Source organism: Nannospalax galili, unplaced genomic scaffold, assembly GCF_000622305.1.
Source record: "Nannospalax galili isolate Female #2095 unplaced genomic scaffold, S.galili_v1.0 scaffold43, whole genome shotgun sequence".
Taxonomy (NCBI): domain Eukaryota; kingdom Metazoa; phylum Chordata; class Mammalia; order Rodentia; family Spalacidae; genus Nannospalax; species Nannospalax galili.
In genome coordinates, this window is record NW_008353342.1 from 2,520,504 (window position 1) to 2,534,187 (window position 13,684).

The window sequence follows — 13,684 nt, forward strand, 5'->3', positions numbered from 1 at the left end:
CAGCATAGTTTCTATCAGGTTTGAAATCAAGCACTAATGTTTAGTGCTATATGGCTTTGATCTGGAATGTTCCATGAGGCCATGTGTTACAGGCCTAGTCTCCAGCATATCCACTGGGAGGTGATGGAAACTTTAGGAGGTTGGGCTTAGTGAGAAGTTTTAGGTCTTTCGGGGATATGGCCTCGCAGGAGACTGTGGAGCCCTGGTTTCTTCCTCTTCCTGTTCTTTACACCCTGGCCACGAGGAGAGTGGTATTGCTTCACCCTGTGCTTCTGCTCTGCCGCACTGCCTCACCTCAGGCCCCAGACAGTGTGCTAAACAAGCATGTACTGAGCTCTCTAAGACTGTGAATCAAAATCCACCCTTCCTCTTTATAAGCTGATTATTTCAGGTATTTCTGACAGTAACAAAAAACTGACTAATATACTTAGGGATTCATAAAGTGTCAAAAACTCAAGGGAAAATAAGGAAACAATTAATGCATTGCTCAGTTAGCTCTGATGGAACCACACAAAATAAAAGATACCAAACTCATTAATAATATGCTATTAGATAGCCACAAATCATTCTTTTAAACAAAAGTGTAAATTACCAGACATTGTCCTCTGTCTCAGACTGTTCACAGTCTAGTGTGGTAAGTCAGACATGTGAACATTAAGCTGGAATACAGAAGGCATGGCGCAAAGTCATCAGGGAAAAGGAACCAACTATAACATAAAGACAAGGATGGGCCTGTGACCTCTGACATAAGCCTTGAGTAGAGGCTGAAGGAGAAGAGAGAGGAGGAAATACAGATGCTCCCCAGAGTGAGGGAATGCTGAGCAAAAGGGGAGGCTAAGCAGAGGGTTCTGGGGAAATGATGGAGACTATGCTGGATTGCCTAGACCTTACTTACCCTCCCACTTACAGCATGCCCTTCCAGCAACCCTGACAGGTCTTTCCAGCGAAACAGAAAGAGCACAGCTTTTGGGCACAGAGCAAAATGGCTCAGATGTTTAACTCTGCCATTCAATGACTGTGATCTTGGACCGCACCACATTCTCTTCCTGAGAAAAATGGAAACCTCAGGGTTACCACCACAGAGCTATTTCAAGGTATGAAAAATATGGGCAGCTATTCTTGCTCTCTTTTTTCTTATTTAAAATTATTTACTACATTTTATTTATTTATTTATTTTATGTGTGTTTATTGGGGGGGGGGATACCTGCCACAATGCACATGTGGAGGTCCGAGGACAACTTGTGAAAGGTGGTTCTCTCCTTCCACTATGTGGGTTCTAGGGATCAAACTCAGGTCATTGGGCTTGGCAGCAGGTACCTGCTGAGCCACCTTGCTGGTCCAGTCTCCTCTCTTTGCCACATTCTTCTCAAAACCTTTTTACTATTGAGATATTTGTTCTGAATTCCACGTAAAAGAATTTCTTGATATCTGAGGCTCCGCAAGAAGGGGCCCTCAAAGTCAGCCCAGCTATGACAGGTATGATTATAGGAAAGTCATTCCATCTTCCGCTGTTAAGTTTTCCTCAGCTTGAAAAGTAAAAGGAGGGCTGGATAAAGTAGGCAAATAGGTGTCCCTGGCTGGCACAGTGGAGTGGCAGGCACTGCTTGAAGCATTATGTGGGAAGAATTTGAACCTGCTTCCTGCCTTTTTGTGGAAAAGGTGGTCCTGACCAGTGAGGGTCTTGTTGGTAAGCCAAGAGCAGGAATGGTGATCTGTCCTGTTTGACAGCTGTGACACAGAGGCAAACTGAGACTCAGGGTGGACTCCCAAGCTTCTAGCACCTTCCTTAGTGTTGGTAAACAAGCCCCCTGCTCATGGCCAGGGCTACTCTCATCCCTAGACAAATGTCACACAGATTTGGGTGTATCTTCAGGAGAGAGCCCCTTGAGGTTCATACGTAGGGTGACATCATGCAGAGGTTTCTAGATGGGGACTATTCTGAACAGTCTCTAGATAGAGACTTCTGAAGGAAAGTTTTGACCTTTAAAGGGAGTGTTCAATAGTTTCTTATCACTTCAAACCAGCCCTTGCGTTCCAGCTTTGACAATCAATGTTCGTTACAGTTACAGGTAAAACTCTGATTTCAGGAGTGAGTCACTGAAGACCTGCTTCAGCAGGGAATACCCTGTTCACCAGAGACAAGCCTCATGGGGGGTTGTGGGGGGGGTAGTGAGTCAGCCACCAGCACCCTGGAGAATGCATGCTGCTCTCTCTTCCCACTCACAATTAGGGGCTTCTTCCTTTGTTTAAGAAAAAAACAACAGGCTGGAGAGATGGCTCAAGGGTTAAGAGTACTGGTTCCCAGTACCCACATGACAGCTAACAACCGCCTGTAACTCCAGTTCCAGGGGATCTGTCTTCTTTTGACTTCTGCAGGTAATACACAGGTAGTACACTTATATACATGCAGGCAAAATTCTCATACACATAAAAATAATTTTTTTTACAAAAAGAAAAAAACAGCAGCAGCAGTAATGTACCAGTCTAGCACATGGGATTTTACACGCTAATTGTTTTTTATTTTGTTTTGTTTTTCATTAAGACATTTATTTGTCCCAGGACACTGTTACACAGGGAGGCCCTGGCTCCCTCTGGGCAGGTCTGGTTCTTGGAGCTGCTTGGCTCACCGTGTGGAGTTCCTGTGGCCCAAGTCTAGCTGCGTTCATACAAAGTTCTGAGCAGTGGCCAGCACTTTGGAGTACTCACCTTCCCTCCGGCGCAGGCTGCTGGGGATAGGTATTTTAATTCGGGTTCCTACAGGATTCCCGTTGTCCTCAACGAGGACCACGTTGTTGGAGTCAAATTTGGGGGCCAGGCATCCGATGCCCCCCGATGAGAGCCTTCTTCTTCTGACCCTTGATGGCCAGCAGGATCTGGTTGCCCACCTTGCCCATCCCATTCTTGTTATAGACGTGGATGGACTGAGGAGGAGGATGCTATGGGGTGTTCCCCAGGGCACAGTTGTCTACCAGGTGCACCCGAGGCATCTTCTGGATTGCACCGAGGCTCCCAGAGGTGCTGAAGCAGCAGTAGCTGAACGCTCTGCTGACATGGGCCAAGGGGCCCCAGAGCCCAGGTGGGACAGCCATGGGATCCCAAGATAGCAAACCCGCATTCCAGGCCAGGGAACCTCCTGCTGTGGCCTCCCGCTGGCTAAGCCCCGCCCCACGCCCTGCACGCCTGCACACTGGCGGCCTACATGCTAATTTCTAAACTGTCACATTCTGAATTGCTTTGAAAGAACCTTTTGTTTTGTTTTTTTTTTAATTATTATCAGAGTTTCAAAAATATAGAGAAGTAAGGAGTGAGGATACTGCTCAGTGGTAGAGTGCACACAGCATGCACAAGGCTCTGGGTTTGATCCCCAGTGCCACCACTGTCACCAGCAGATCTATGTAGTACATGCATATACATGTATACATGCACATATACATATAAACAGAAGCAGAGAGGATAACTCATCTTCAGCAGTTCAGGGATAGTCTCACGCCCTTACACCCACTGACACCCCCTAGGTGATTTTGAAGTCGGTCCTATGCAGTATTTTATTTCTTCAATACATCAAGTGGACTTTAAAAACTGGGGTTGAAGGTAAACAGCAAGGCTCAATAGATCAGCTTTCTCAACATCACCCACGTGTGAGCTGAGACCAGCGCTTGTAAACTCCACCTGCTTGTAATCCCAGACTAAGAAGACTGAGGCGCTGCAGCCCAGGTGCTTCTCCAAGGTCTGTGTTGTCTCTGTGCTTCTGTAAGGGCTGACAAGATGGAGTACTTTCTCTGCCCAGGCATTGTGCTGGGCACTGACAGTATACTCCCAGTGCTCTGTGAATTAGCACCACCATTATCCTCCTTTTACATATTCTGAAATTCTGATGACCCAAATTTGGGCAACCTGCTAAGTCAGCTCTCTATTCCACTCAAAATCCTAACTCTCAGCCAGCATACATGTAGCATGCACTAGCCTCCTGTCCCTTTTAGGTTCAGGCAACTCTTAGTTGCACACAGAGAGGGTCCCAAGGACAGTTTTACTTTCTCATAGTTATTAGGAAGAATTCCAGATTAAAGATTAAATTGTCTAGCCAAGAAAGGGAGACAGCCTAGAGGTTCATCAACAGATGAGTGGATAAAGAAAGCATAGCACATATACACAGGGGAATTTTATGCAATTGCAAAGAAAAATGAAATCATGACTTTGCAAGAAAATGCTAGAAATTACTGTCAAGCAAAATAAGTCAGACCCAGAAAGACAAACACTGCATGCTTTCTCTCATATGCAGAAAATCTTAAATGATGTATGTGTATATGTTTGCATTTATATATGTCACAAAACTAGAAAGTGAATCATGAGAGGACAGAGATCTTAAGAGGAATGAGCAATAGAAAGGGTAAAGGCTCAGCAGGGAAGGGCTCTTGCAACATAAACCTGGTGGCCTGAGTTGGATTCCCAGAATCCACATAAAAGTAGATGGAGAGAACAAACTCTGCAAGGTTGTTCTCTGACTTCTGCATCATGCTGTGGCATGTGTCCACATGTATATCACACAACTTACAATAATAATGAATGATTTTTTAAAGGTGGAGACGTAATTGAGGAAGACATCCTAGGATCAACCGCGGGACTCTACAAGCACCTACACACATGTGTGCACACAGTCATGCAACACACACACACACACACACACACACACACACACACTCACATGTAGTTTTATTTGAATCCCTGCATTTGGTTTTATTGAGCAATAGTAACACTGGTAAAGAGAGTTGGTGGGTAATTAGTGGTAAGAGACCCCTAGGAAAAGGCTGTAGCTAGCTGGGGTGTGGTTTAGTGCTGGTGCCCAAGTATGGTAAACAGTGGAACAAAGACGCAATGTGGCTCAGACAGGCCAGTGGAGCGTGAAGGCCTTGCAGCCACGTTATTTTGGACTTGATCTTAGAGGTCCTGGGGAGCCTTTAAAGGGTTTTCTGTGGGAAGATATCTGAGGAAGAATGTGTTGAGAGAGACAGCAACAGGAGGCCAGGAAACGGACATCCCTAACACTGGCCAACCCCAGGGGTGACAGCTGCACATATGTGACAAATACTAAGGAGCAGCAGATTTGAGAATAAAGGACAAGAATAGGCTCAGCATCTCTGGAGCTGACTTTCAGTCTGAAGGTCATCTGGGAGAGAGGGTCACCTGTGTAGTCAGATTTATAGGGTGATTGTGGCCTGACAGGGAAGGTCTGCTCTCCACACAAAAGCACAAGAGCCATCAATGCACATGGACCAAGGGTCTCAGAAGGTCCACTCAGGGGGAGGTAAGATTTGGACAACACTTCAGGCCAAGCCTTGCATAACTCCTCCATCCTCCCCCACTTCCTCCATGAGCTCAGAGAAGCCAAGGAGACAGAAGGAGGAGCCAGTGCAGAGGGAGAGACAACAGACCGAGGGGTATAATGGGAAGGATGGAGGATGGAGGCATGGAGGCATGGGGGCACAGCAGATGAAGATCCCATGGGGCTTAGATACTCCCAGTGAAATGTCATGGGACAAGAGTTCAGCCACACAGCGAGAAGGACAGAGCAGGCAGATGTGAAACAGCTGTGTAGAGGGGTGGCAGAGAGCAGAGGCCACTGAAAGCAGAGGTAGAAGACAGTCCCTGCTGGGAACAAGTCAGCATGGTGTGACACCTTTCACAAAGGCTGAGGGGGAAGGCAGGGTGCTCAAATGACACAGAAAAGCACAGAGAAAAGAAAAATTTCACACCCTGGTGACAAGCAAGAAATTAGCTAAACTTGGAGTCCTAAAAGTCATTCTCCCAAGTGGGTTTATAAGAAGTCGCTGTGAAGACAAGAAGGTGGGATTTCTTTGTGCTCCACTCATGCGTCATGTACTGGGCACAGTGGTACAGTATTTGCATGGGCTACCCTGTGCCACTGTGACGTGTTATTGCTGTTGGTCCATCCTGTTAGTGGGAGGCCCAGAAAACCTTAAAACAGCCACTGAGCAGGGACTGCTTGCAACACTGTGGCTGAGGTCTTTCCAACACTGAAACCACTTCCTAAGTACAAGAAATAAGTTGGTCTCCTCAGGTAAAACACACACTGTAAACACAAGTCCTCTTGAAAAGAAAACAGATTCATAGTAAGCTAAATTTGAAAATGGACATTCAAAGTCTGAAGACAAGGACCTCTTCATTGAAATGCCCTTCTCAATTGCTTTATTTCCTTACCTTTTTTTTTTAAAAGAATTTCATATATGAGTATTGTATTTTTATTTCCATCCCTCTCAGACCCTCCCTTGGTCCTCTTGTACCCCCCAGTCCATCTCAATTTTTTGTTCTCTCCTTTATTATTGTTACATATACATGCATACATTTATAAATATACATATATATATATATATTTACTGAGTCTAGTTAGTGGTACTTGAAGGTACCTGTATTTAGGGCTTCCCATTTGTGATTGGATAACCCTCTCAGAGAGCTGGTCCCTGGAGAAAAGCTGATTCTTCCCCCGCTCAGCATTCACTGATTGCCTGTACCTCTTCATATTGAAGTGGGACCCTCTGACATTGCCCACTCATCCATCCTGGTATGTCAAATGGTTTTTGTCATTATGTAGACCTCATTAGACTACCATACTGTGGAGATTTCACAGGTATAGCCTCCCTATCATGTCTAGAATGCACTAACTAGCAGCAGGCATCTTGTCCCTCTGGGACTTACAGTCTTTCTACGTCCTCTTGCAAGATGTTCCCTGAGCCTTAGGTATAGAGGTTGCAATGTAGATGTGTCACTTAGGACCAAGTGTCTCACAGTCACTTATTCTCTGTGTTTGACCAGTTGTAGAACTTTGTAGTAGTCTCCAGCTGTTGCAGAAAGAAGCTTCTTTGATGAGTGGTGAGGGTACACTTGTCTTTGATGAGTCTTTGATGAGTGGTGAGGTATACTTGTCTGTAAATATAAGAAAATATTTTGGTCTAGGGAAGTGACAGAAGTAGGTTCTTCTCTAGGGTCTCTGACTTCTCCAACCATGTGTACTTGGCTTTGTTTACGGTACCACACAGGAATTCTCTCCCATGGAACAGCTTGAAGTCCAAGTAGACAGCTATGGATTACCCCCAAGATAAAAGTGCCACTACTGTGCCAATAGGCATAATTTTCTGGGCTGGTCATAGTTGTGGTTTGTCGTCTTTTCAAACTACAGGGTAGAATCATTGATTGCTTTTTATCCCTTGGCAAACTACAGGGTAGAGTCATTGATTGGTTTTTCTCCCTTGGCAATTTGCACACTATCTTCTAATACTACAAGATAAGTAAGAAGCTTCCAGATTTGTTCCAGTTCCATTGCTCCAAGTCCTGTACCAGAAGTATGTCCTATCTTCAGGAATAGGCTCTTACCATGAAGTTCTGGGAGGCAATCAAGGGCTGTGGCAATAGCCTGTATTATTTTGGGAGTCTCTTGGACTACCCTGACCAACCCTGTGATTTTTGTTATATAGCCTTTAAAAGCTATACACGTGTACTCACATTTATATTATATGTGTCTTTTTCAACAAGCTGATTAAACACTCTATTTTCCTCTGGCTTTTCACACCACTTAAGCATTATTTATTTGTCTTTCCTTTCTCCCCATATAGCCCTCCCTCCTCCCTCTCCAGTTGAAGTACCCCCCTCAACATTTTTTTCATTTCCTCGCTGATAACACCTGTCTCCAATTGTCCCCCTCTCTTCCTCTAGCTAGGCAAGGTATTATGCCTTAGCACACACACACACACACACACACACACACACACACACACACACAGTGGAATGGTGAGCAGGTTGTCAGTCTCTGGAGTCTGGAAGAATCTAGGGGCATAGTCTGCATATTTTCTGCATGTTGCTTTGATTGCTTTTGAGGCTAAATAAATGGGAAGTGCCACAGAGGAAGAAAGCTGACTGAGAATGAGTGCTAGCTCAGAGAAGCCAAACTAGGGCATCAGAAAAATCACACAACAGTGGTTTTGACAGGCAATGGTTGATAGAGCCATCTGCTGTGACAAAAGACTTCTTCTATTTCCGGTCTCCAAAACAATTTGTTCAATAATGTGTTCGCAAACAATAACTTACATAACTTTTTTCTTCCTTTCATTTCTTTGCTTCATTTTTAGCATTTTATTTTGATGGCTTAAGAATTCAAAATAAGAAGAGAGAGGCAAATCACAAACAATATCAACTTTCCAAAAAAAAAAAATCCCCAAAAACAGCTTTCAGCCAGAGTCCTTGAGTGACAGCAATAAAAATTAATTCCAGCTAATTTGTGCAAATAAACAACTAATTGGAGATGTATTTAATGACTCATAGCATCAAAAAGCAGCTACCAAAGGAGGCTGGGCAGCTAGAGAGAGCATAGGCCACCCCTGGGCAGATGCTACCTTGGGATGTAGTTAGCAATTATTACTGGTTTCCAAGTCTGATTGCTGGGTGTCTGACAGTTGACAACATCCTGCATTTCTAGCTGCCTTAAGCCTCTCCTTCATCCCTCAAGATGAAAAGATTTATTTTTTATTTTTATTTTATGTGTCTGAACATTTTGCCTGTATGTATATAAGTGCACTCATGTCATGTAATACCTGTGGAAGACAGAAGAGGGCCTCAGATCCCCTGGAACTGGAGTTATGAACAATTGTTAGCCATTATGTGGGTAGGTGCTGGGAATCCAACCTGGGTTCCTCTACAAGAGCAGCCAGTGCTCTTAACTGAGCTATCTCTCTGGCCCCTCAAGATGAAAAGTTATTGACTAGAAGGTCCAGTCAACCTGGTTTGGATCAATAGCTCACTCCTGGCTCCAGGCAGAGAGGTGATGACAGAATTCTTTCCCCACTGGGGATTCTGGAGAAGACTGGATCCTGTTGCTGTGAAGACCCATATAGGCAGGCGTGCCCCAACGCTATGAAGGAAGTACGAAAGGAAAACAGCTAGGTACATACATAGACTGAAATGCAAATTTCATGTCCCTATAGTGTAGACTGAAATGCAAATTTCATGTCCCTATAGTGTGCAGTGTCTATACGAGCAGCCATGCCTAGCAAGCACTTCATTCTATTTCTCCTCTTTAAATTTTTGAAAAATGACTTCAAAAACTGGTGTCAACCCTTTGTAAGTGTGTCCCTGTGGGCTGAGGCTCAGGGGTAGAGTGCCTCAGAAAAAAAAATAATAATAATGTTCTTATAAATCACAAACAATATCAACTTTCCAAAAAAAAAAATCCCCAAAAACAGCTTTCAGCCAGAGTCCTTGAGTGACAGCAATAAAAATTAATTCCAGCTAATTTGTGCAAATAAACAACTAATTGGAGATGTATTTAATGACTCATAGCATCAAAAAGCAGCTACCAAAGGAGGCTGGGCAGCTAGAGAGAGCATAGGCCACCCCTGGGCAGATGCTACCTTGGGATGTAGTTAGCAATTATTACTGGTTTCCAAGTCTGATTGCTGGGTGTCTGACACAATAAAAATTAATTCCAGCTAATTTGTGCAAATAAACAACTAATTGGAGATGTATTTAATGACTCATAGCATCAAAAAGCAGCTACCAAAGGAGGCTGGGCAGCTAGAGAGAGCATAGGCCACCCCTGGGCAGATGCTACCTTGGGATGTAGTTAGCAATTATTACTGGTTTCCAAGTCTGATTGCTGGGTGTCTGACAGTTGACAACATCCTGCATTTCTAGCTGCCTTAAGCCTCTCCTTCATCCCTCAAGATGAAAAGATTTATTTTTTATTTTTATTTTATGTGTCTGAACATTTTGCCTGTATGTATATAAGTGCACTCATGTCATGTAATACCTGTGGAAGACAGAAGAGGGCCTCAGATCCCCTGGAACTGGAGTTATGAACAATTGTTAGCCATTATGTGGGTAGGTGCTGGGAATCCAACCTGGGTTCCTCTACAAGAGCAGCCAGTGCTCTTAACTGAGCTATCTCTCTGGCCCCTCAAGATGAAAAGTTATTGACTAGAAGGTCCAGTCAACCTGGTTTGGATCAATAGCTCACTCCTGGCTCCAGGCAGAGAGGTGATGACAGAATTCTTTCCCCACTGGGGATTCTGGAGAAGACTGGATCCTGTTGCTGTGAAGACCCATATAGGCAGGCGTGCCCCAACGCTATGAAGGAAGTACGAAAGGAAAACAGCTAGGTACATACATAGACTGAAATGCAAATTTCATGTCCCTATAGTGTAGACTGAAATGCAAATTTCATGTCCCTATAGTGTGCAGTGTCTATACGAGCAGCCATGCCTAGCAAGCACTTCATTCTATTTCTCCTCTTTAAATTTTTGAAAAATGACTTCAAAAACTGGTGTCAACCCTTTGTAAGTGTGTCCCTGTGGGCTGAGGCTCAGGGGTAGAGTGCCTCAGAAAAAAAAATAATAATAATGTTCTTATCTCCCCTGCAGGCAGGCCTGCCTTGCTTATCATAGCTCTTAGGTCTTCCACAGACTCACAATCTAGATAAGAATGAGTTCCTCTTCATCTCTTCCTCTCAGCCTCTCCTTTAACTTCTCTGCCTTAAAATAAGAAGTTAGAGAATTCCTTTACTGTATGTCAATTACTTCTACCTGTATTATCCCACTGTGTGTTTATGGGTGTTTGTATATGAGTAGGTAGGGGTTGTGTGTTCCTGCATGTGTGTGTGCTCACGTATACCTACAGAGACCAGAGGTTGAGGTCAGGTGTCTTCTTCAGTCACCTCTTCAGCTTGATTTTTGGAGGCGAGATCTCTCACTGAACCTGGAACTTCCTGACTTGGGTAGATTGACTGACCAGGGAGCCCTGGGATCATCCTGTCTCCACCTTCCCCTGCTTGCTTGCCACCGCACCTAACTTTTCGCATGGATGATGGGAATTCCACTCAGTTCCTCAGATTTGTGTAGCAGGGACCTCATTAGCTGTTCCATGCCTGGTAGCCCAATTTTACCTTCGTGGTCATGATGTAATCACTGGTTGGCTTTGCTTGTTTGTTTTCAGTGCTGGGCATCAGATTCAAGACCTTGTACATACTAGGCAGGCATTCTGCCACAGTGCCACATCCTTAGCCAGGGGTGAATACTCTACCCCACTCTCTTGTGAGGATTTAAGGTTAAGGTCACAGTGTTGGAAGCTCTGTCCACACCTGTCCGGAGCTGAAGCCTGTGACTCTCTGATCTGCATGACATTACCTTCTGTGTGCCTCAGTCCCCGCCCCCCCCCACACACATACACGAGCACACGCGCCATTGTCTCATCTTTCATAAATCCTTTAGTGGGTAGCAGAGCCTTCCAGACAAGAGCTGCTTGGGTCCACTGCTCTTGGGACATCTAATGGTTGGCACTACCCCCAAGTTCTCTGGATGGCAGTGTTTGTCTTATATTCTCTGGCCAAATTGGTTTCCATTGAAATATTCTGTTAAAAAATACAGAGAAGTCACCCAGGGTAAACTTTGGTATCTCATTTAAAAAAAAAAAAATCTGTCATTTATATTCATCTTTGTTCCCTTGCTCTAAACTCAGATGTACAGTTCACTTTCTTTAGCATCCTGTTACAGTAGAAACAGGACTAGACTAAGGTCCCAGGAACCGGAACCTGGACTCTTGTTCTGGTTCTGAGCCCCGATAAACCCTGGATCTTTTAAAGCACAAACTCCTTGTCTTAGAAGACTGTCTCCACAGTTCTGATTAACAAGCATCTACTAAATCCTTTCTTGAGTTTCCTTCTGATTTGAAATACAGTGACTCCTGGGGCTGGAGAGTTGGCTCAGCAGTTAAGAACCTTGGCTGTTCTTACAGAAGACCCGGATCCAAATCCCAGCACTCACATGGCAGCTAACAACTGTCTGTAACTCCAGTTCCAGGGGATCCGACAGCCTCTTTTGTCTTCTGTGGGCATTGTACAACACAGGTGCACTTACCTACATGTAGGCAATACACACATACATATAAAATAAAAATAATAAAATATTTTTAAAAAGAAATACAGTGACTCCTTCACCTTAGAGCCAGTATACCCTCCATCAGCTGTTCAGGACTTTATGACCATAAGACAAAAAAAAATGGTTATTTTTTTCTAAACAGCTAATTATAATGCAATGGTTGAAAGTTAGTGCTATTTTTTAGATTAAGTGTTCATACAAAGCCTAGGTACATTTTGAGATTGGCAGGGAATGTGTGGAAAGGAAGTGGTTAGAGTAAGATGTTTATTGTATGTCCAATTAGGTGAACAGTGGTCATTGCAGGACTTGGCAAAATTTCCTCTTTGGTCCTGTAATCAGAGCTGCACGATACTGTGATTCCCCGACCACCCATGCCGAAGACCAGCTGTGCCCTGTGTCTGGGACCTGACTGTGATTCCTGATGAGCAGAATTTGTGTCAGACAGCCAGAGTAATACCCCCAGTCATCTGTTTTCTTCTCTCCATTTCAAATGGCATTTTAGTTTATCAAACAGTAAGATGTCGAACAAAACTTAGCACAAATCCATAGGCTGCTTATTTATGAACTTTCAGTATCAAAACTGAAAACAAGAACATCTTCCAATGGGACAGTGCATCCGCCTGTTGCCTTTTTTTTTTTTGCATCACACACCTTGGAGGAGTATCCTTCTCTACTCAGAGATCAGAGTTCAGTCTCTCAGATACCTTTTGTGTTGCTTGACTAGTTAAGCCAAACTACTCCCAAGGTACAGCCCTGTTTTTCTGCCTGTGCTGCTGTAACAAAACACCATAGTGTGGACAGTTTATTACAACAGAAACACATTTCTCATAGTGCTTGATACTGAGTTGTTCAAGATCAAGTTGCTGTCAGATTTGGTGTCAGGTGGGTCCAGTTCCATCACCAGTTCTGTCTTCTCACTGTTGCATGACGATGTAACAGAAGGGACTTGAGAACTCTGTGGGGACTGTTATATATGACAGTGAATAATCCCATTCATAAGGATTCTTTCCACTCTTCTGACGTGAACCTCTCCCAAAGGCCTGCTCCTAATGCTGTGGTGCTAGGGATTTGAGTTAAGCATTTGAGCTTGCTAGGGACAGAAACAATTAGTTTAGAGCAAGCAGAGTTCACTATTTTATGTTTCTGGGTAATTTAAGAGGAGAGACCATTAAGCATCATGAATGAAATACATAGATACCCATACAGCAGCACCACCAAGCAACCAAAAGTTAAACCAAGTGGAAGCCCAGTCATCCTCTGGGGGCCTGGAAACTACCAGCTCATAATGCACCTAGTGAGGTCTGAGATACAAAAAGAAAAAGACCATAACAACAGCTCTCTCAAAATGAGCCAGGCTTAAAGATGGGTGGCCCACACAGTAACCTACAGAGTATAAGTGAAAGGCTGGGATGGGCAGTCCTGCTTTTCATTCTTCTCACTCTTCCCTTCAAGGCCTGAACACTCACCAAGCAGGTGGTTCCCTTTGTCAAGCATTGCCCTTGCTCTATGTTCAATTCAAATGATAAATATTCTTAGTGGGGTGGTTTGAATGAGAAGTGTCCCCTATAGGCTCAGTTGGCGGTGCTATTTGGCTGTTTAGGGAGGGTTCTGGAACCTTTAGGAATTGTGTCCTTGCTGGAGGAAGCATGTCAGTCAGGGTGGGTTTTGAAAGTTCAGCCTTGTACCGATTCCAGTATCTCTCTCTCTCTCTCTCTCTCTCTCTCTCTCTCTCTCTCTCTCTGTGTGTG

General features: G+C 44.2%; 1 pseudogene; it reads right to left on the reverse strand.

Moving 5' to 3' along the window:
* Nucleotides 1-2,662: 2,662 nt before the first annotated feature.
* LOC103747989 lies at nucleotides 2,663-3,098 on the reverse strand (annotated as a pseudogene).
* Nucleotides 3,099-13,684: the final 10,586 nt, after the last annotated feature.